The sequence below is a fragment of the Oncorhynchus mykiss genome, chromosome 17, assembly GCF_057628025.1.
Source record: "Oncorhynchus mykiss isolate SJ-2025 chromosome 17, ASM5762802v1, whole genome shotgun sequence".
NCBI lineage: Eukaryota > Metazoa > Chordata > Actinopteri > Salmoniformes > Salmonidae > Oncorhynchus > Oncorhynchus mykiss.
This window is the reverse complement of record NC_143038.1, coordinates 49672093-49692500: the sequence shown is the minus strand read 5'-3', so window position 1 is coordinate 49692500 and position 20408 is coordinate 49672093.

Below are 20408 nucleotides of genomic sequence, written 5' to 3'. Positions count from 1 at the left end.
TAGAGAAAGGTGCTAGATGAGTGAGAGGAAAGTGAGAAGAGAGAGTGATTTGGCAGAAGAACGAGGAGAGATTGAAAGGAGAAAGGAAAGGAGAACCAGAGGAGCAGAGTGATTTGGCAGCCCCGTATCTTGTTTTAAGATTCATTAGCAGGAATAATGTGAAATAATGCGGAGTGAAGTGAAGTCTCTAGTGATATTTCAAATCCCTTTGTAGGGAGCGGAGTGTATGTGTGTGTGTGTGTGTGTGTGTGAGTGTGTGTGTGTGTGTGTGTGTGTGTGTGTGTGTGTGTGTGTGTGTGTGTGTGTGTGTGTGTGTGTGTGTGTGTGTGTGTGTGTGTGTGTGTGTGTGTGTGTGTGTGTGTGTGTGTGTGTGTGCGTGTGTGTGTTTGTGTGGGACAGGTCTCTGGGTGATATTATAACTCTTTGTAGGGAGCGAGACTGTCACTTCTAAGTGTGTGTGTGATGAAAGCGAGCATGCTCCCATAGTGACAGAGAGAGCAGAGAGACAAGCAGTCTCCATAGACCTGCAGCTGACACACACAGATAGACAGAACCCTCATGATCCTACACAGATGTGCAAATGAAGAACTCTTGTGGATTAGGCAGCTAGTACACCACTGGGAGTCATTTTACAGATGCACACACAGATACAAAAAAACACACACAGATACACAAAAACACACACAGATACACACACAGATACACAAAAACACACACAGATACACACAGAGATACACAAAAACACACACAGATACACACACAGATACACAAAAACACACACAGATACACAAACAGATACACACACTCACTCACACACGCCTCTCAGATATTCACCTTCTAGCAGTGGCATTTTCATATTTTCTGAAGCAACTTTGTGCTTCCTTTGCAACCCTCCTCTCTTCCCCCTCCTCTGATTCTCTCTGTTGTGATAAGGCTGTAAGCTCTCTCTCTCTCTCTGTAGTGTTAAGGCTGTAAGCTCTCTCTCTCTCTCTGTAGTGTTAAGGCTGTAAGCTCTCTCTCTCTCTCTGTAGTGTTAAGGCTGTAAGCTCTCTCTCTCTGTACTGTTAAGGCTGTAAGCTCTCTCTCTCTCTCTCTCTCTCTCTCTCTGTAGTGTTAAGGCTGTAAGCTCTCTCTATCTCTCTGTAGTGTTAAGGCTGTAAGCTCTCTCTTTCTCTCTGTAGTCTTAAGGCTGTAAGCGCTCTCTCTCTCTGTAGTGTTAAGACTGTAAGCTCTCTCTCTGTAGTGTTAAGACTGTAAGCTCTCTCTCTCTGTAGTGTTAAGACTGTAAGCTCTCTCTCTCTGTAGTGTTAAGGCTGTAAGTCAAATCAAATCAAATCAAACTGTAAGCTCTCTCTCTGTAGTGTTAAGGCTGTAAGCTCTCTCTCTGTAGTGTTAAGGCTGTAAGCTCTCTCTCTCTGTAGTGTTAAGGCTGTATGCTCTCTCTCTCTCTCTGTCATGTTAAGGCTGTAAGCTCTCTCTCTCTCTGTCTTTCTCTCTAGTGTTAAGGCTGGAAGCTCGCTCTCTCTGTAGTGTTAAGACTGTAAGCTCGCTCTCTTTGTAGTGTTAAGACTGTAAGCTCTGTCTCTTTGTAGTGTTAAGGATGTACTCTCTCTCTCTGTAGTGTTAAGGCTGTAAGCTCTCTCTCATTCTGTAGTGTTAAGGCTGTAAGCTCTCTCTCTCTCTGTAGTGTTAAGGCTGTAAGCTCTCTCTCTCTCTCTGTAGTGTTAAGGCTGTAAGCTCTCTCTTTCTCTCTGTAGTCTTAAGGCTGTAAGCGCTCTCTCTCTCTGTAGTGTTAAGACTGTAAGCTCTCTCTCTGTAGTGTTAAGACTGTAAGCTCTCTCTCTCTGTAGTGTTAAGACTGTAAGCTCTCTCTCTCTGTAGTGTTAAGGCTGTAAGTCAAATCAAATCAAATCAAACTGTAAGCTCTCTCTCTGTAGTGTTAAGGCTGTAAGCTCTCTCTCTGTAGTGTTAAGGCTGTAAGCTCTCTCTCTCTGTAGTGTTAAGGCTGTATGCTCTCTCTCTCTCTCTGTCATGTTAAGGCTGTAAGCTCTCTCTCTCTCTGTCTTTCTCTCTAGTGTTAAGGCTGTAAGCTCGCTCTCTCTGTAGTGTTAAGACTGTAAGCTCGCTCTCTTTGTAGTGTTAAGACTGTAAGCTCTGTCTCTTTGTAGTGTTAAGGATGTACTCTCTCTCTCTGTAGTGTTAAGGCTGTAAGCTCTCTCTCATTCTGTAGTGTTAAGGCTGTAAGCTCTCTCTCTCTCTGTAGTGTTAAGGCTGTAAGCTCTCTCTCTCTCTCTGTAGTGTTAAGGCTGTAAGCTCTCTCTCTCTCTCTGTAGTGGTAAGGCTGTAAGCTCTCTCTCTCTCTGTAGTGTTAAGGCTGTAAGCTCTCTCTCTCTCTCTGTAGTGTTAAGGCTGTAAGCTCTCTCTCTCTGTACTGTTAAGGCTGTAAGCTCTCTCTCTCTCTCTCTCTGTAGTGTTAAGGCTGTAAGCTCTCTCTCTCTCTGTAGTGTTAAGGCTGTAAGCTCTATCTCTCTTTCTCTCTCTCTCTCTCTCTCTCTGTAGTGTTAAGGCTGTAAGCTCTCTCTTTCTCTCTGTAGTGTTAAGGCTGTAAGCGCTCTCTCTCTCTCTGTAGTGTTAAGACTGTAAGCTCTCTCTCTGTAGTGTTAAGACTGTAAGCTCTCTCTCTCTGTAGTGTTAAGGCTGTAAGCTCTCTCTCTGTAGTGTTAAGGCTGTAAGCTCTCTCTCTCTGTAGTGTTAAGGCTGTATGCTCTCTCTCTCTCTCTGTCTTGTTAAGGCTGTAAGCTCTCTCTCTGTCTCTCTCTCTAGTGTTAAGGCTGTAAGCTCTCTCTCTCTCTCTGTAGTGTTAAGACTGTAAGCTCTGTCTCTTTGTAGTGTTAAGGATGTACTCTCTCTCTCTGTAGTGTTAAGGCTGTAAGCTCTCTCTCTTTCTGTAGTGTTAAGGCTGTAAGCTCTCTCTCTCTCTGTCTCTCTCTCTAGTGTTAAGGCTGTAAACTCTCTTTCGCTCTCTCTCTCTGTAGTGTTAAGGCCGTAAGCTCTTTCTCTCTCTCTGTAGTGTTAAGGCTGTAAGCTCTCTCTCTCTATGCAGTGTTAAGGCTGTAAGCTCTCTCTCTCTCTGTAGTGTTAAGGCTGTAAGCTCTCTCTCTCTCTCTTTCTGTAGTGTTAAGGCTCTAAGCTCTCTCTCTCTCTCTCTCTCTCTCTCTCTCTCTCTCTCTCTCTCTCTCTCTCTCTCTCTCTCTCTGTAGTGTTAAGGCCGTAAGATCTTTCTCTATGTCTGTAGTGTTAAGGCTGTAAGCTCTCTCTCTCTCTCTCTCTCTCTCTCTCTCTCTCTCTCTGTAGTGTTAAGGCCGTAATCTCTTTCTCTATCTCTGTAGTGTTAAGGCTGTAAGCTCTCTCTCTCTCTCTCTCTCTCTCTCTCTCTCTCTCTCTCTCTCTCTCTTTGTAGTGTTAAGGCTGTAAGCTCTCTCTCTCTCTCTGTAGTGTTAAGGCTGTAAGCTCTCTCTCTCTCTCTGTAGTGTGAAGGCTGTAAGCGCTCTCTCTCTGTAGTGTTAAGGCTGTAAGCTCTATCTCTCTGTTGTGTTAAGGTTGTAAGCTCTCTCTCTCTGTAGTGTTAAGGCTGTAAGCTCTCTCTCTCCCTCTCTCTCTGTAGTGTTGTGACTGTAACTTCTCTCTCTCTGTAGTGTTAAGGCTGTAAGCTCTCTCTCTGTAGTGTTAAGACTGTAAACTCTCTCTCTCTGTAGTGTTAAGGCTGTAAGCTCTCTCTCTCTGTTGTGTTAAGGCTGTAAGCTCTCTCTCTCTCTCTGTAGTGGTAAGGCTGTAAGCTCTCTCTCTCTCTGTACTGTTAAGGCTGTAAGCTCTCTCTCTCTCTCTGTAGTGTTAAGGCTGTAAGCTCTCTCTCTCTGTACTGTTAAGGCTGTAAGCTCTCTCTCTCTCTGTAGTGTTAAGTCTGTAAGCTCTCTCTCTCTGTAGTGTTAAGGCTGTAAGCTCTCTCTCTCTCTCTCTAGTGTTAAGGCTGTAAGCTCTCTCTCTCTCTTTCTGTAGTGTTAAGGCTGTAAGCTCTCTCTCTCTCTGTAGTGTTAAGGCTGTATGCTCTCTCTCTCTCTCTGTCATGTTAAGGCTGCACGCTCTTTCTCTCTCTGTGTCTCTCTCTAGTGTTAAGGCTGTAAGCTCTCTCTCTCAATTCAATTCAATTCAATTCAATTCAAAGGCTTTATTGGCATGGGAAACATGTGTTAACATTGCCAAAGCAAGTGAGGTAGAGAGTATATAAAGTGAATATATAAAGTGAAATAAACAATAAAAATGAACAGTAAACATTACACATACAGAGGTTTCAAAACAGTAAAGACATTACAAATGTCATATTATATATATATATATACAGTGTTTTAACAATGTACAAATGGTTAAATGACACAAGATAAAATAAATAAGCATAAATATGGGTTGTATTTACAATGGTGTGTGTTCTTCACTGGTTGCCCTTTTCTCGTGGCAACGGGTCACAAATCTTGCTGCTGTGATGGCACACTGTGGAATTTCACCCAGTAAATATGGGAGTTTATCAAAATTGGATTTGTTTTCGAATTCTTTGTGGATCTGTGTAATCTGAGGGAAATATGTCTCTCTAATATGGTCATACATTGGGCAGGAGGTTAAGAAGTGCAGCTCAGTTTCCACCTCATTTTGTGAGCAGTGAGCACATAGCCTGTCTTCTCTTGAGAGCCGTGTTTGCCTACGGCGGTCTTTCTCAATAGCAAGGCTATGCTCACTGAGTCTGTACATAGTCAAAGCTTTCCTTAATTTTGGGTCAGTCACAGTGGTGTTAAGACTGTAAGCTCTCTCTCTTTGTAGTGTTAAGGCTGTACTCTCTCTCTCTCTGTAGTGTTAAGGCTGTAAGCTCTCTCTCTTTCTGTAGTGTTAAGGCTCTATGCTCTCTCTCTCTCTGTAGTGTTAAGGCTGTAAGCTCTCTTTCTCTCTCTCTCTCTGTAGTGTTAAGGCTGTAAGCTCTCTCTCTCTCTGTAGTGTTAAGGCTGTAAGCTCTCTCTCTCTGTAGTGTTAAGGCTGTACGCTCTCTCTCTCTCTCTCTCTCTCTCTCTCTCTCTCTCTCTGTAGTGTTAAGGCTGTAAGCTCTCTCTCTCTCTGTAGTGTTAAGGCTGTAAGCTCTCTCTCTCTCTCTCTCAATTCAATTTTTCAATTCAAGGGCTTTATTGGCATGGGAAACATGTGTTAACATTGCCAAAGCAAGTGAGGTAGATAATATATAAAGTGAATATATAAAGAGAAATAAACAATAAAATGAACAGTAAACATTACACATACAGAAGTTTCAAAACAATAAAGACATTACAAATGTCATATTATATATATATACAGTGTTTTAACAATGTACAAATGGTAAAGGACACAAGATAAAATAAATAAGCATAAATATGGGTTGTATTTACAATGGTGTGTGTTCTTCACTGGTTGCCCTTTTCTCGTGGCAACAGGTCACAAATCTTGCTGCTGTGATGGCACACTGTGGAATTTCACCCAGTAGATATGGGAGTTTATCAAAATTGGATTGTTTTCTCATGATTTGGTTGGGTCTAATTGTGCTGCTGACCTGGGGCTCTGTAGGGTGTGTTTGTGTTTGTGAACAGAGCCCCAGGACCAGCTTGCTTAGGGGACTCTTCTCCAGGTTCATCTCTCTGTAGGTGATGGCTTTGTTGTGGAAGGTTTGGGAATCGCTTCCTTTTAGGTGGTTATAGAATTTAACGGCTCTTTTCTGGATTTTGATAATTAGTGGGTATCGGCCTAATTCTGCTCTGCATGCATTATTTGGTGTTCTACGTTGTACACAGAGGATATTTTTGCAGAATTCTGTGTGCAGAGTCTCAATTTGGTGTTTGTCCCATTTTGTGAAGTCTTGGTTGGTGAGCGGACCCCAGACCTCACAACCATAAAGGGCAATGGGCTCTATGACTGATTCATGTATTTTTAGCCAAATCCTAATTGGTATGTTGAAATTTATGTTCCTTTTGATGACATAGAATGCCCTTCTTGCCTTGTCTCTCAGATCGTTCACAGCTTTGTGGAAGTTACCTGTGGCGCTGATGTTTAGGCCAAGGTATGTATAGTTTGTTGTGTGCTCTAGGGCAACAGTTTCTAGATGGAATTTGTATTTGTGGTCCTGGTGACTGGACCTTTTTTGGAACACCATTATTTTGGTCTTACTGAGATTTACTGTCAGGGCCCAGGTCTGACAGAATCTGTGCATAAGATCTAGGTGCTGCTGTAGGCCCTCTCTCTCTCTCTCTCTCTCTCTCTCTCTCTCTCTCTCTCTCTCTCTCTCTATCTCTCTCTCTGTAGTGTTAAGACTCCTGATTCTCTGTGTGATTGCGAGTGACCTCTGTCCTTCCCTGCTCTCTGGAATTCCATCCATGGTGCGTGTGTGACCCCTTACTGTGTTCCTCTTCTATTTGCTGCCTGTGGTGCCAGGCAGAACCATAAGGTCAGTGGTTAAGAGTTGTGGAAATGAGGCGAAGGAGCACTTTTACAGCATCGCAACAATACACTCCATTCAGCACATACACAACAAGAAGGGGGACGATACACACTCCTCCACTACACACAAGCACCACACAGCCGAAAATCCCTTACTCAGCATGCACACTTTTAGACACAAACAACAAATGTCTAGATACACTCGTTCAACATACACAACACAGATCATTTAAATATACTACTAAAACTTTGACGCCAACAGGCCCAGAAAAATACTTTTGTCTAAAAGTTCCCTAAAAATCTTTCTCTGAAGTCAAAAGTTTTAATCCAACCCTCCACCTCCACCCCCTCTACCTGCCTCTTTGTCTACCAGGGGAAGGCCTGTCTCTAGGCTGTCAGGAGTGACAGTAGCTGGCTGTCTGGCTGCTTGATCAAGGCCCTGTTCTTGGTGTGTTACAGAGAAACTCTCCTCTCCGCAGACCAACCGTGTCACAGCTACAGGACATTTGACAGCCACACAGACCAGGGCCAGGCTTGTACTCTCTCTCTCTATATATATATATAATTTTCTCTCACTCGTTCCTGATTTTATTCTCCTTCATCACACAGGTACAGTAGAGGCTGACAGACTACAGACGAGAAAGGTTCTCCTCACGACTCTATCTCTCCTCCCATTTCTCTATATTTTCTCTTTCTCTCTTTCTTTGCCATCTCTCTCTTCCTCTTTCTCTTAAATCTTTCTGCCCCCCCTTTCTCTCTTCAAAAGTAAAGGAAGGGCTTAAGCAAGTAAACCAACACCTCACAACACATAGTCTTTTTTAGAATCTCTCCCCTCAACCCCTCCCCTTCGCTCCCTCCCATCCACCTATTCACCCCTGCTGACATTACCTCCCTCTGCTCTTCCCCTTCTCATCTATACCCATCTAAGGAACTTATTTTCTGTTATGGGATTAATGTTAGTGGAGAGAGGGGGAGGGAGGGAAGAATTGAGCGAGAGATGGTGAGAGAGAAGGGGTAGAGAAATCCTAAAATAAGTGTCATGTGAGTGGACAGGCAGTGATTAAGGATTTAAGTGTTCATCCTGTGGCTGACAGCGAACCAGCTATTATCTAGCAGGAATCAAACAGCGCTCAAAGCCCTCTGAGACTCTCTCCATCTCTCTCCGTCTCTCTCCCCATCTCTCCCTCTGTCTCTCTCTCCCTCCGTCTCTCTCTCTGTCTCTCCCTCCATCTCTCTCCATCTCTCTCCGTCTCTCTCTCCATCTCTCGCTCCGTCTCTCTCCGTCTCTCTCTCTGTCTCTCCCTCCGTCTCTCTCCATCTCTCTCCGTCTCTCTCTCTGTCTCTCCCTCCGTCTCTCTCTCCGTCTCTCTCTCTGTCTCTCCCTCCGTCTCTCTCCATCTTTCTCCGTCTCTCTCTCTCTGTCTCTCCCTCCGTCTCTCTCTCCGTCTCTCCCTCCGTCTCTCTCATCTCTCCCTCAGTCTCTCTCTCCCTCCGTCTCTCTCTCCAGCTCTCCCTCCGTCTCTCTCTGTCTCTCCCTCTGTCTCTCTCCCCATCTCTCCCTCCGTCTCTCTCTGTCTCTCCCTCCGTCTCTCTCCCCATCTCTCCCTCCGTCTCTCTCTGTCTCTCCCTCCGTCTCTCTCCCCATCTCTCCCTCCGTCTCTCCCTCCATCTCTCCCTCCCTCTCCCTCTGTCTCTTTCTCCATCTCTCCCTCCTTCTCTCTCCATCTCTCCCTCTGTCTCCGAACTCACTGGCCATGATAACATAAAAGGAGACGTCAGGACCTGATGGCTGACAAGACAGAGGGAGAGAAAATGGAGAGAGAGAGCGAGAAAGAGAGAGGGAAAGGGGGAGAGAAAAAGAGTCAGAAAGAAAGAGTGGGTAGAGACAGTAACAGATACAGATAGGGAAAGAGGTTACCTCAGGGACTCTTGCTGATTTGTGTTGTGGTGTTGTGCTACAGCCATACACTACAAAGACCTGCTCTGTTTGTTAATGTGGGAACAGCCTGCCAGGGTGTGTGTGTGTGTGTGTGTGTGAGAGTGTGTGTGTGTGTGTGTGTGTGTGTGTGTGTGTGTGTGTGTGTGTGTGTGTGTGTGTGTGTGTGTGTGTGTGTGTGTGTACACATTTTTGTGGGTGAAAATGTGACTGTCAACATATATGATAAATATGTATTTATTTTATTTAACCTTTATTTAACTAGGTAAGTCAGTTAAAGAACCAATTCTTATTCGCAATGGCGGCCTACCAAAAGGCAAAAGACCTCCTGCAGGGACGGGGGCTCTGATTTAAAAATAAATAAATAAATAAATAGCATATAAAAATAGGACAAAACACACATCATGACAAGAGAGACAACACAACACTACATAAAGAGAGACCTAAGACAACAACATAGCAAGGCAGTAACACATGACAATAACATGTAGCAACACAACATGGTAGCAGCACAAAACATGGTACAACCATTATTGGGCAGAGACAACAGCACAAAGGGCAAGAAGGTAGAGCAGAGCAGTCACACCTGTCATTAAGAGTGTCCATGATTGAGTCTTTGAATGAAGAGATTGAGATAAAACTGTCCAGTCTAGCAGCAGCGAACTGAAAAGACGAGTGACCCAGGGATGTGTGTGGTTTGGGGACCTTTAACAGAATGTGACTAGCAGAACGGGTGTTGTATGTGGAGGATGAGGGGCTGCAGTAGGTATGTCAGGAAGGGGAGAGTGAGGCCTAAGAGGGTTTTATAAATAAGCATCAACCAGTGGGTCTTGCGACGGGTATAAAGAGATGACCAGTTTACAGAGGAGTATAGGGTGCTGTGATGTGTCCTATAAAGAGCATTGGTGGCAAATCTGATTGGCTAATGGTAAAGAACATCTAGCCGCTCGAGAGCACCCTTACCTGCCGATCTATAAATTATGTCTCCGTAATTTAGCATGGGAAGGACGGTCATCTGAATGAAATGAAATTTTATTGGTCACATACACATGGTTAGCAGATGTTAATGCGAGTGTAGCGAAATGCTTGTGCTCCTAGTTCCGACCGTGCAGGAATATCTAACATGTAATCCAACAATCAAGGTTAGTTTGGCAGCTGGGATGAACGAGGAGCGATTACGATAGAGGAAACCAAGTCTAGATTTAACCTTAGCCTGCAGCTTTGTTATGTGATGAGAGAAGGACAGTGTACTGTCTAGCCATACTCCCAAGTACTTGTACGAGGTGACTACCTCAAGCACTAAACCCTCAGAGCAAACCACATAACATCTGTTTTGCAGGTGTTCAGAATAAGGTTAAATACACCTCTGCTGTCTTCAACCAGAATCTCAGCAATCACTGCCTCATTGCCTGCGTCCGTAATGGGTCCGCGGTCAAACAACCACTCCTCATCACTGTCAAACGCACCCTAAAACACTTCAGCGAACAAGCCTTTCTAATCAATCTGGCCCGGGTATTCTGGAAGGGCATTGACCTCATCCTGTAAGTAGAGGATGCCTGGGCTTTCTTTAAAAGTGCTTTCCTCACCATCTTAAATAAGCATGCCCCATTCAAAAAAAATTGACCTAAGAACAGATATAGCCCTTGGAACACTACAGACTTGACTGTCCTTGACCAGCACAAAAACATCCTGTGGCATACTGCATTAGCATCGAATAGCCCCCACGATTTAGGAATCAATCTACTCAGTCAGTTAGGAAAGCTAAGGCTAGCATTTTCAAACAGAAATTTGCATCTTGCAGATTCCCAAAAGTTTTGGTCCATGGAGAATAAGAGCACCTCCTCCCAGCTGCCCACTGCACTGAGGCTAGGAAAGACTGTCACCACCAATAAGACATTTTCTACGGCTGGCCATGCTTTCCACCTGGCTACCCTTACCCCGGCCAACAGCTCTGCAACCCCCAAGAAATGTGCCCAAGCTCCCCATTTCTCCTTCACCCAAATCCAGATAGCTGATGTTATGAAAGAGCTGCAAAATCTGGACCATTACAAATCAGCTGGGCTAGACAATCTGGACCCTCTCTTTCTAAAATTATCCGCCGCAATTATTGCAACCCCTATTACCAGCTTGATCAACCTCTCTTTCATATCATCTGAGATCCCTAAAGATTGGAAAGCTGCCGCGGTCATCCCCCTCTTCAAAGGGGGAGACACTCTAGACCCAACCTGTGACAGACCTATATCTATCCTGCCCTGCCTTTCTAAAGTCTTCAAAAGCCAAGTTAACAAACAGATCACCGACCATTTCGAATCCTACCATACCTTCTCCGCTGTGCAATCGGGTTTCAGAGCTGGTCATGGGTGCACCTCAGCCACGCTCAAGGTCCTAACTGATATCATAACTGCCATTGATAAAAGACAGTACTGTGCAGCTGTCTTCATCGACCTGGCCAAGGCTTCGACTCTGTCAATTAGCGCACTCTTATCGGATACTTCTCAGATAGAGTTTAATGTGTCAAAGGGCCTGTTGTCCGGTCCTCTGGCAGTCTCTATGGGGGTGCCACAGGGTTAAAATATCGGTCCGACTCTTTTCTCTGTATATATTACTGATGTCGCTCTTGCTGCTGGTGATTCTCTGATCCACCACTGCGCAGACGACACCATTCTGTATACCTCTGGCAATTCATTGGACACTGTGTTAACAAACCTCCAGATGAGTTCAATACCATACAACACTCTGACCGTGGCCTCCAACTGCTCTTAAATGCAAGTACAACTAAATGGGTGCTCTTCAACCGATTGCTGCCTGCACCCGCCCGCCTAGCATCACTACTCTGGATGGTTCTGCCTTAGAATATGTGGACAACTACAAATACCTAGGTGTCTGGTTAGACTGTAAACTCTCCTTACAGACTCACATTAAGCATCTCCAATCCAAAATTAAATCTAGAATCGGCTTCCTATTTCGCAACAAAGCTTCCTTCAATTATGCTGTTGAACATATCCTCGTAAAACTGACTTTCCTACCGATCCTTGACTTCAGTAGAACACTCTACTCAGAAAATTGAATGTAGTCTTTCACAGTGCCATAAACTACCCACCACTGCAACCTGTATGCTCTCGTTGGCTGGCCCTCGCTTCATATTCGTTGCCAAACCCACTGGCTCCATGTCATCTATAAGGCTTTGCTAGGTAAAGCCCCACCTTATCTTAGCTCACTGGTCACCATAGCAACATCCACCCGTAGCACGCGCTCCAGCAGGTATATTTTACTGGTCATCCCCAAAACCAACTCCTCCTTTGGCCGCCTTTCCTTCCAGTTCTCTGCTGCTAATGACTGAAGATTACTTTACTCCAGGGCCTCCTGTCTTGTGAGTAGCAGTCCAACATATTCTCATCTTTATCTTCCTTCTATTCTTTCTCTTATCAATTCTCGTTTTAGTACCGCTATGTTTTTCCACCATGGCAAATGTATCATCATTACTGTGAAGGTAGACATATTCACACAATCACCTAGCTTTGCAACACCCACCCGTAGCACACGCACAAGCAGGTATATTTCACTGGTCATCCCCAAAGCCAACACCTGCTTTGGCCGTCTTTACTTCCAGTTCTCTGATGCCAATGACTGGAACGAATTGCAAAAATCACTGAAGCTGGAGACTTGTATCTCCCTCTCTAACTTTAAGCATCAGCTGTCAGAGCAGCTTACTGAGCATTGCACCTGTACACATCCCATCTGTAAATAGCCCACCCTACCTCATCCCCATATTGTTATTTATTTTTTTGCTCTTTTGCACCCCAGTATCTCTACTTGCACATCATCATCTGCACATCTATCACTCCAGTGTTAATGCTAAATTGTAATTATTTCTCCACTATGACCTATTTATTGCCTTACCTCCCTAATCTTACTACATTTGCACACACTGTAGATAGATTTTCCTATTGTGTTATTGACTGCACATTTGTTTATCCCATGTGTAAGACTGTGTTTTTTTTGCACTGCTTTGCTTTATCTTGGCCAGGTCGCAGTTGTAAATTAGAACTTGTTCTCAACTGGCCTACCTGGTTAAATAAAGGTTAAATAAATAAAAATAAATAAAAAAGAGAAAGCTTGTTGGACACTAGGAAAGCTTTGTTGTAGAGCATGGGTGTCAAACTCTGGCCCGTGGGCCAAATTTGGCCCGCGGGGTAATTATATTTGGCCCGCGAGACAATACCAAATTACTACTAGAGCTTACTACTAAAGGCTAGTTATATAGTGGCAGCAGAGATCGCAAAATCAGCCCGGCCCTTTAATGAGGGAGAGTTCATGAAAAAGTGCATGATGAAGGTTTGTGACCTCGTATGCCCAGAGAAAAAACAAGCATTTTCAAACGTGAGCCTGAGCAGGAACACAGTAGCTGATCGCACATGTGATCTTGCCACCAATCTGTATGACCAGCTGATGGAAAAGGGAAAAGATTTTGTTGCGTTCTCCCTCGCTGTGGATGAGAGCTGCGACGCATCTGATACTGCTCAGCTGTCAGTGGAGTGGAGTGGACTCAAATCTGTGTGTTACGGAGGAGCTATTAGGATTCAAATCAATGCATGGCACAACCACAGGAAAGGAAATCTTTGAGGAGGTTTCCAAATGTGTAACTGAAATAAAGCTGCCGTGGGATAAACTCGTTGGATTAACGACAGATGGTGCGCCAGCGATGTGCGGTAAAAAGAGTGGACTGGTGGGCATGGTTCGGGAGAAGATGCGGGAAGAGAACTGTGCAGGTGAGCTAACTGTTTACCACTGCATCATACATCAGGAAGCACTGTGTGCCAAAGCCCTAAAGATGGAACATGTTATGACCACAGTAACACAGGTAGTTAACTTTATAAGAGCCAAAGGTCTAAATCACCGCCAGTTTAAATCTTTTCTGGAGGAGTGTGGTTCGGAATACGCAGACGTGCCGTATCACAGAGGTGAGATGGCTAAGCAGAGGAAAAGTACTGAACAGATGTTTCGAGCTGCGTGAGGAAATATGTCAATTCCTGGAAACCAAAGGGAAGGATACAGCAGAGCTCCGGGAGCAAAAGTTCCTGTGTGAGCTGGCCTTTCTCTGTGACATCTCGAGCCATCTCGATGCGCTGAACCTGCAGCTTCAGGGGCGGGGGCGCATCATCACAGACATGTACGCTGCAGTGAGGGCCTTCAAAACTAAACTGTGCCTGTGGGAGAATCAGATGCTGCAAGGAAACCCTTGCCATTTTCCCTGCTGCCAATCCATAAAAGCGCAGATCTCTACCGCCGTGTTCCCATGCGCACAGTTTGCTGAAAAACTCAGTGTTCTCGGCGCTGAGTTTAGCCGGCGATTTGCCGACTTCGATGCCCAGAAATGCAAGTTTGAACTGCTTAGTAATCCCTTCGCAGTTGATGTGGAAAATGCACCAACCAACATCCAAATGGAGCTGATTGAACTCCAGTGCAACGACACGCTGAAGTCAAAGTATGATGCTGTGGGCGCCGCACAGTTTCCACGGTTCATCCCTGACACAATGCCTCAGCTCCGCACCCAAGCTGCTCAGATGCTCTCCATGTTCGGCAGCACTTATCTATGCGAGCAACTTTTCTCCTCGATGAAGATGACCAAAACAACTCACAGGAGACGTCTGACTGATGAACATCTTCGCTCGATACTGAGGATTTCTTCAGCTCAGAGCTTGAGCCCAGACATTGATGAACTAGCATCCAAGAAGAGATGCCAGGTATCTGGCTTGGGCACATCAGGTTAGACCAGTGTGCAATAATTAACGTTTTCTTTATGCACTTTTTCTTGCTACAAGGCATGGGCTTGAATGGTTGATTGATTTATTATCATTTTATTTGTAAAATTATTAGCCAGTGGAAAAAGTTTATTTTGGTATTTAAATCAGAAGGCTGCAAATAGAAAAGAGGCATACAATTTTTATTTACATTTTATTTATTTAATAAATGAATGCCATTGATGTGTTTTTTCATTTGAAATTCGATTTTGCATGTCTCCACTATTAAATTATATATTGTATGGTAATAAGCGATGCTTGTTCCATATTCAATGTTAAAGCAAAACTTGTTTGGGTCCATATTAAAAGGTTAATTTGTTCAATGTTGGCCCGTGACTTTGTTCAGGTTTTACATTTTGGCCCACTGGGTATTTGAGTTTGACACCCCTGTTGTAGAGCATTTAGCACAATATCCGGGGAGGGGCCAGCTGAGTACAAGACTGTATCATCTTCATATAAATCGATGAGAGCTTCGTACTGCCTGAGCTATGTTGTTGATGTAAATTGAGAAGTGTGGGCCTAGGATTGAGCCTTGGGGTACTCCTTTGGTGACAGGCAGTGACTGAGACAGCATATTTATGACTTTATACACTGCACTCTTTGAGAGAGGTGGTTAACAAACCAGGTCAAAGTCCCCTCAGAGACACCAATATTCCCTAGCCGGCTCACAAGAATGGAATGGTCTACCGTATCAAAAGCTTTGGCCAATTCAATTAAAATAGCAGCACAACATTGCTTGGAATCAAGGGCAATGGTGACATCATTGACGACCTTTAAGGTTGCAGTGACACATCCATAACCTGAGCAGAAACCAGATTGCATACCAGAGAGAATACTATAGACATCAAGAAAGGCAGTCAGTTGATTATTGACACGTCTTTCCAACACTTTTGATAAACAGGGCAAAATAGAAATAGGCCTACAACAGTTAGGATCAGCTTGATTTCCCCCTTTAAATAAAGGATGAACTGTGGCTGCATTCCAAGCAATGGGAACCTCCTCAGAAAGGAGAGACGGGTTAAAAAGGTCGGAGATAGGCTTGTCGATGATAGGGGCAGCAACCTTAAGATAAATCTTCTTCAGGATCGGTGTCCCTTCCATGGGGCGGTTGAGCTAACGTAGGCTAATGTGATTAGTATGAGGTTGTAAGTAACAAGAACATTTCCCAGGACATAGACATATCTGATATTAGCACAAAGCGTAAATTCTTGTTAAACCTACTGCACTGTCCAATTTACAGTAGCTATTACAGTGAAATAATACCACGCTATCGTTTGAGGAGAGTGCACACTTTTGAACATGAAAAGCACCTGGGCTGGAATAATACATTATGGCCTTTCTCTTGCATTTCAAAGATGATGGTACAAAAAAATACAAAAGAACGGTTGGTTTTTTCTTCGTATTATCTTTTACCCGATCTAATGTGTTATATTCTCCTACATTCCTTTCACATTTCCATAAACTTCAAAGTGTTTCCCTTCAAATGGTACCAAGAATATGCATATCCTTGCTTCAGGGCCTGAGCTACAGGCAGTTAGATTTGGGTATGTCATTTTAGGCGAAAATTGAAAAAAAAGGGGCGTATCCTTAAGAGGCAAAGAAGAAAGGGCATCTGACTCAGTGACTGCCTGCAGAAAGAAACTTTGTAGCGGGGCAGGGGAAAAAGAGGGAGGAGCATCGGGGATAGTCGCGTTAGAAGGGGTGGGAGATGAGGACATGTTGAACAGGCAAGGAGGCATGGCTGAGTCAAATAGGAATCCTGATTTAATGAAGTGGTGATTAAAGAGCTCAGCCATGTGCTTCTTGTCAGTAACAACCACATCATCATCTTTAAGGGACATGGGCAGCTGTGAGGAGGAGGGTTTATTCTCCAGGTTGTTAAATGTTTTCCAGAACTACCAGGGCAGACGCAGGCCAGGGCAGACGGTGAACAGATTGCCAGGTGGAATACAAGCAGCAGTGCAGCAGACAATGGGAGTAGGTGTTACACCCACTTGGGAGAAACTTTTATTTCTGGAGGCAGATTTCTTGTAGGAAATGCCTGTGGATGGTCTTTGAACAGCAGGAGGGGGCTTCAAGGCCTCTGGACTGTGGATCTGGGTGGAGTAGCCTGCCATTTGTTGGGTTCAAAGGCTTTGACACCTCTCGCTTCACACCTCAGTGCTAATTGATGTTGTGTCTCTTTGTCCTAGCAAAGCTTGGTAGCCTGAGCATTCAGTCCTTATTAACTCAAATATATAATTGTAATGTATGTATGACTTGTCCGCAGAACATACACCTAAGAAACTCTATTGATCTTTATTTAAAAAACATTATCATAGAAGAAGTACAACCATGCTCTTAAACTTCATGTCCAAAATAAAGAGCTTTGAAATGTAACTTTTTTTTAGTTTAGTTTTTACCTTTGTCCACTGCTTTGAGCAAAAGCCGAAAATAGCATTCAGCATTTACCCAAATACAATCTACCGGCCTTGAGCTCCTAACAGGCTACTGTGATAGTGTTTCTAATGGCTGTGGGTCTATAAGGAGCGGCATTGCTTCCTCTAGTCCCCACACACCCAGAACAGCTCTAATAATAAAGGGGACAGGAGTCAGAGAGGATCCTTTGAGGGTGCAGTGGAGGGTGGGCGACCCACTTACCCGTTCCCCAGGCTTTGTCTGGGCCTATGGGCAACCCACTTACACACAGGTACATATACTGTACATATGGACACACACACACACACACACACACACACACACACACACACACACACACACACACACACACACACACACACACACACACACACACACACACACACACACACACACACCTTAGGATCCTGTAGGCCCTGGAGTAAAGGCCCCTCATTTTCTCATTAAAGACAGGCTGTTAATAAAGGCCAGGGGCTGGGAGCAGAGAGCCTAGAGAGCCTTCTTGCCTACCAGTGTGCTCCAAGAATCTGAACAAAACCCACTTCCACTTGCCTTCAATTGGGTCTCAACTTACACAGTACATTTGTTCTGAAGCAAGGGCCTGTATAGCTGTGTTTCTGGGTATATATGCCATTTATCCCTCTGTTTGTGTTTCAAGTTATTATCAGGTGCTCTTCCCCAACAATGCAGTAATTAATATCAGTAGTACTATAAAATTATTAAAATAGAACAAAAACACACCAGAAAGTAAACTATATACGGAGTCAGTTCCAGGGTCAGTTCCAATACCATATTTACTGTGCAGGGATACTGGAGTAGTAGGGGCAGATATGAATAGGGGTAAGGTGACTAGGCATCAGGATATATGATAAACAGAGTAACAGCAGCGTATATGATGATTGTATGTGAGTGTGTGTGAGTGTTTATAGAGTCAGTATGAATGTGTGTGCATGTTATGTGTGTGGGCAAATTAAGTGTGTGTGTGTGTGTGTGTGTGTGTGTGTGTGTGTGTTGGAGTGTCAGTGTGAGTGTGTGTGAGTGAGTGTGTAGAGTCCTGTGAGTGTCATAACATAGAAGGGTCAATGCAGATAGTCTGTGTATCCATATTTAGCAGTCTTTTGACTTGGGGATAGAAGCTGTTCAGGAGCCTGTTGGTGTCAGACTTGTTGCTCCGGTACTGCTTGCCGTACAGAAGCATAGAGAACAGTCTATTTCTTGGGTGGGTGGAGTCTAACAATTGTCCAGGCCTTTCTTTTTCTTTTTCTTTTTTTATTTCACCTTTATTTAACCAGGTAAGCCAGTTGAGAACAAGTTCTCATTTACAACTGCAACCTGGCCAAGATAAAGCAAAGCAGTGTGACACAGACACCAACACAGAGTTACACATGGAGTAAACAATAAACAAGCCAATAACACAATAACCAAATCAATGACACAGTAGAAAAAAGAAAGTCTATATACAGTGTGTGCAAAAGGCATGAGGAGGTAGGCAATAAATAGGCCATAGGAGCGAATAGTTACAATTTAGCAGATTAACACTGGAGTGATAAATGAGCAGATGATGATGTGCAAGTAGAAATACTGGTGTGCAAAAATGATGACAAGTAAATAAAATAAAAACAGTATGGGGATGAGGTAGGTAGATTGGGTGGGCTATTTACAGATGGACTATGTACAGATAGTTGATTTTTAAAGTTGGTGAGGGAAATAAAAGTCTCCAACTTCAGCGATTTTTGCAAGTCGTTCCAGTCACTGGCAGCAGAGAACTGGAAGGAAAGGCGGCCAAATGAGGTGTTGGCTTTGGGGATGATCAGTGAGATATACCTGCTGGAACGTGTGCTACGGGTGGGTGTTGTTATCGTGACCAGTCGACTAGAGCATACAGGTCGCAGTGGTGGGTGGTATAAGGTGATTTGGTAACAAAACGGATGGCACTGTGATAGACTGCATCCAGTTTGCTGAGTAGAGTGTTGGAAGCTATTTTGTAGATGACATCGCCGAAGTCGAGGATCGGAAGGATAGTGAGTTTTACTAGGGTAAGTTTGGCGTCGTGAGGGAAGGAGGCTTTGTTGCGAAATAGAAAGCTGATTCTACATTTGATTTTTGAATGGAGATGTTTTAATATGAGTCTGAAAGGAGAGTTTACAGTCTAGCCAGACACCTAGGTATTTGTAGTTGTCCACATATTCTAGGTCGGAATCGTCCAGGGTGGTGATGCTAGTCGGGCTGGTTTGGGTGCGGGCAGCGAGCGGTTGAAAAGCATGCATTTGGTTTTACTAGCATTTAAGAGCAGTTGGAGGCCACGGAAGGAGTGTTGTATGGCATTGAAGCTCGTTTGGAGGTTAGTTAGCACAGTGTCCAAGGAAGGGCCAGAAGTATACAGAATGGTGTCGTCTGCGTAGCGGTGGATCAGGTAATCACCCACAGCAAGAGCGACATGATTGATATATACAGAGAAAAGAGTCGGCCCGAGAATTGAACCCTGTGGTACCCCCATAGAGACTGCCAGAGTTCCGGACAACATGCCCTCCTATTTGACACACTGAATTCTGTCTGCAAATTAGTTGGTGAACCAGGCGAGTCAGTCATTAGAAACACCAAGGCTATTGAGTCTGCCGATAAGAATACGGTGATTGACAGAGTCGAAAGCCTTGGCCAGGTCGATGAAGACGGCTGCGCAGTACAGTCTTTTATCGATGGCGGATATGATATCGTTTAGTACCTTGAGCGTGGCTGAGGTGCTCCCGTTACCGGCTTGGAAGCCGGATTGCACAGCGGAGAAGGTACGGTGGGATTCGAAATGGTCAGTGATCTGTTTATTAACTTGGCTTTCAAAGACTTTAGATAGGCAGGGCAGGATAGATATAGGTCTGTAGCAGTTTGGGTCTAGGGTGTCACCCCCTTTGAAGAGGGGGATAACCACGGCAGCCTTCCAATCTTTAGGGATCTCGGACGATAGGAAAGAGAGGTTGAACAGGCTGGTAATAGGTGTTGCAACAATGGCGGCAGATAGGTTTAGAAAGAGAGGGTCCAGATTGTCTAGCCCAGCAGATTTGTAAGGGTCCAGGTTTTGGAGTGCACTATGGTGTTGAACGCTGAACTGTAGTTAATGAACAGCCTTCTCACATAGGTATTACTCTTATCTAGGTGGGTGAGGGCAGTGTGGAGGGCAATTGAGATTGCATTGTCTATGTATCTGTTGGGGCAGTATGCAAATTGGAGTTTGTCTTGGGTGTCTGGGATGATGGAGTTGATGTGTGTCATAACCTTATAGCCAGAACCTCCATCAGAAGCTAGCCATCAGAAGCTAACCAGCTAATTAGCTACTAGCTATTTAGTCATTGTCAGCCACTGCTAGCGGCCTTTACCTTCTGCACAGACACCAGGTGTTTTTTAGCCTGGATAATACTTGACAGCCTGCCAGTATCAGGCTGTTTTCTGCCCCTACAGCCGGATTCCTGCCGTAAACCCTGGACCATTACTCCTGATCATGGCTAGAATCCACTACACTACCGGATCCCTGCCGTAAGCTCTGGACCTTTGCATCGGATCATCACTGCTAGCTATCTGCTACCGTGTGGCTATAGTGGCTAACGCCCCTGCCCTGAAGCTAGCACCAGTTAGCCGCGAGCCTGGCGCATCTCCCGGCTAGCAAATGAAATAACTACAACTACACTACCTCTTTCGCCATCTGGCCCCTTTGTCGACACGCCCCCCCCCCCCCCCCCGCCGTACCACTACGACTGGTC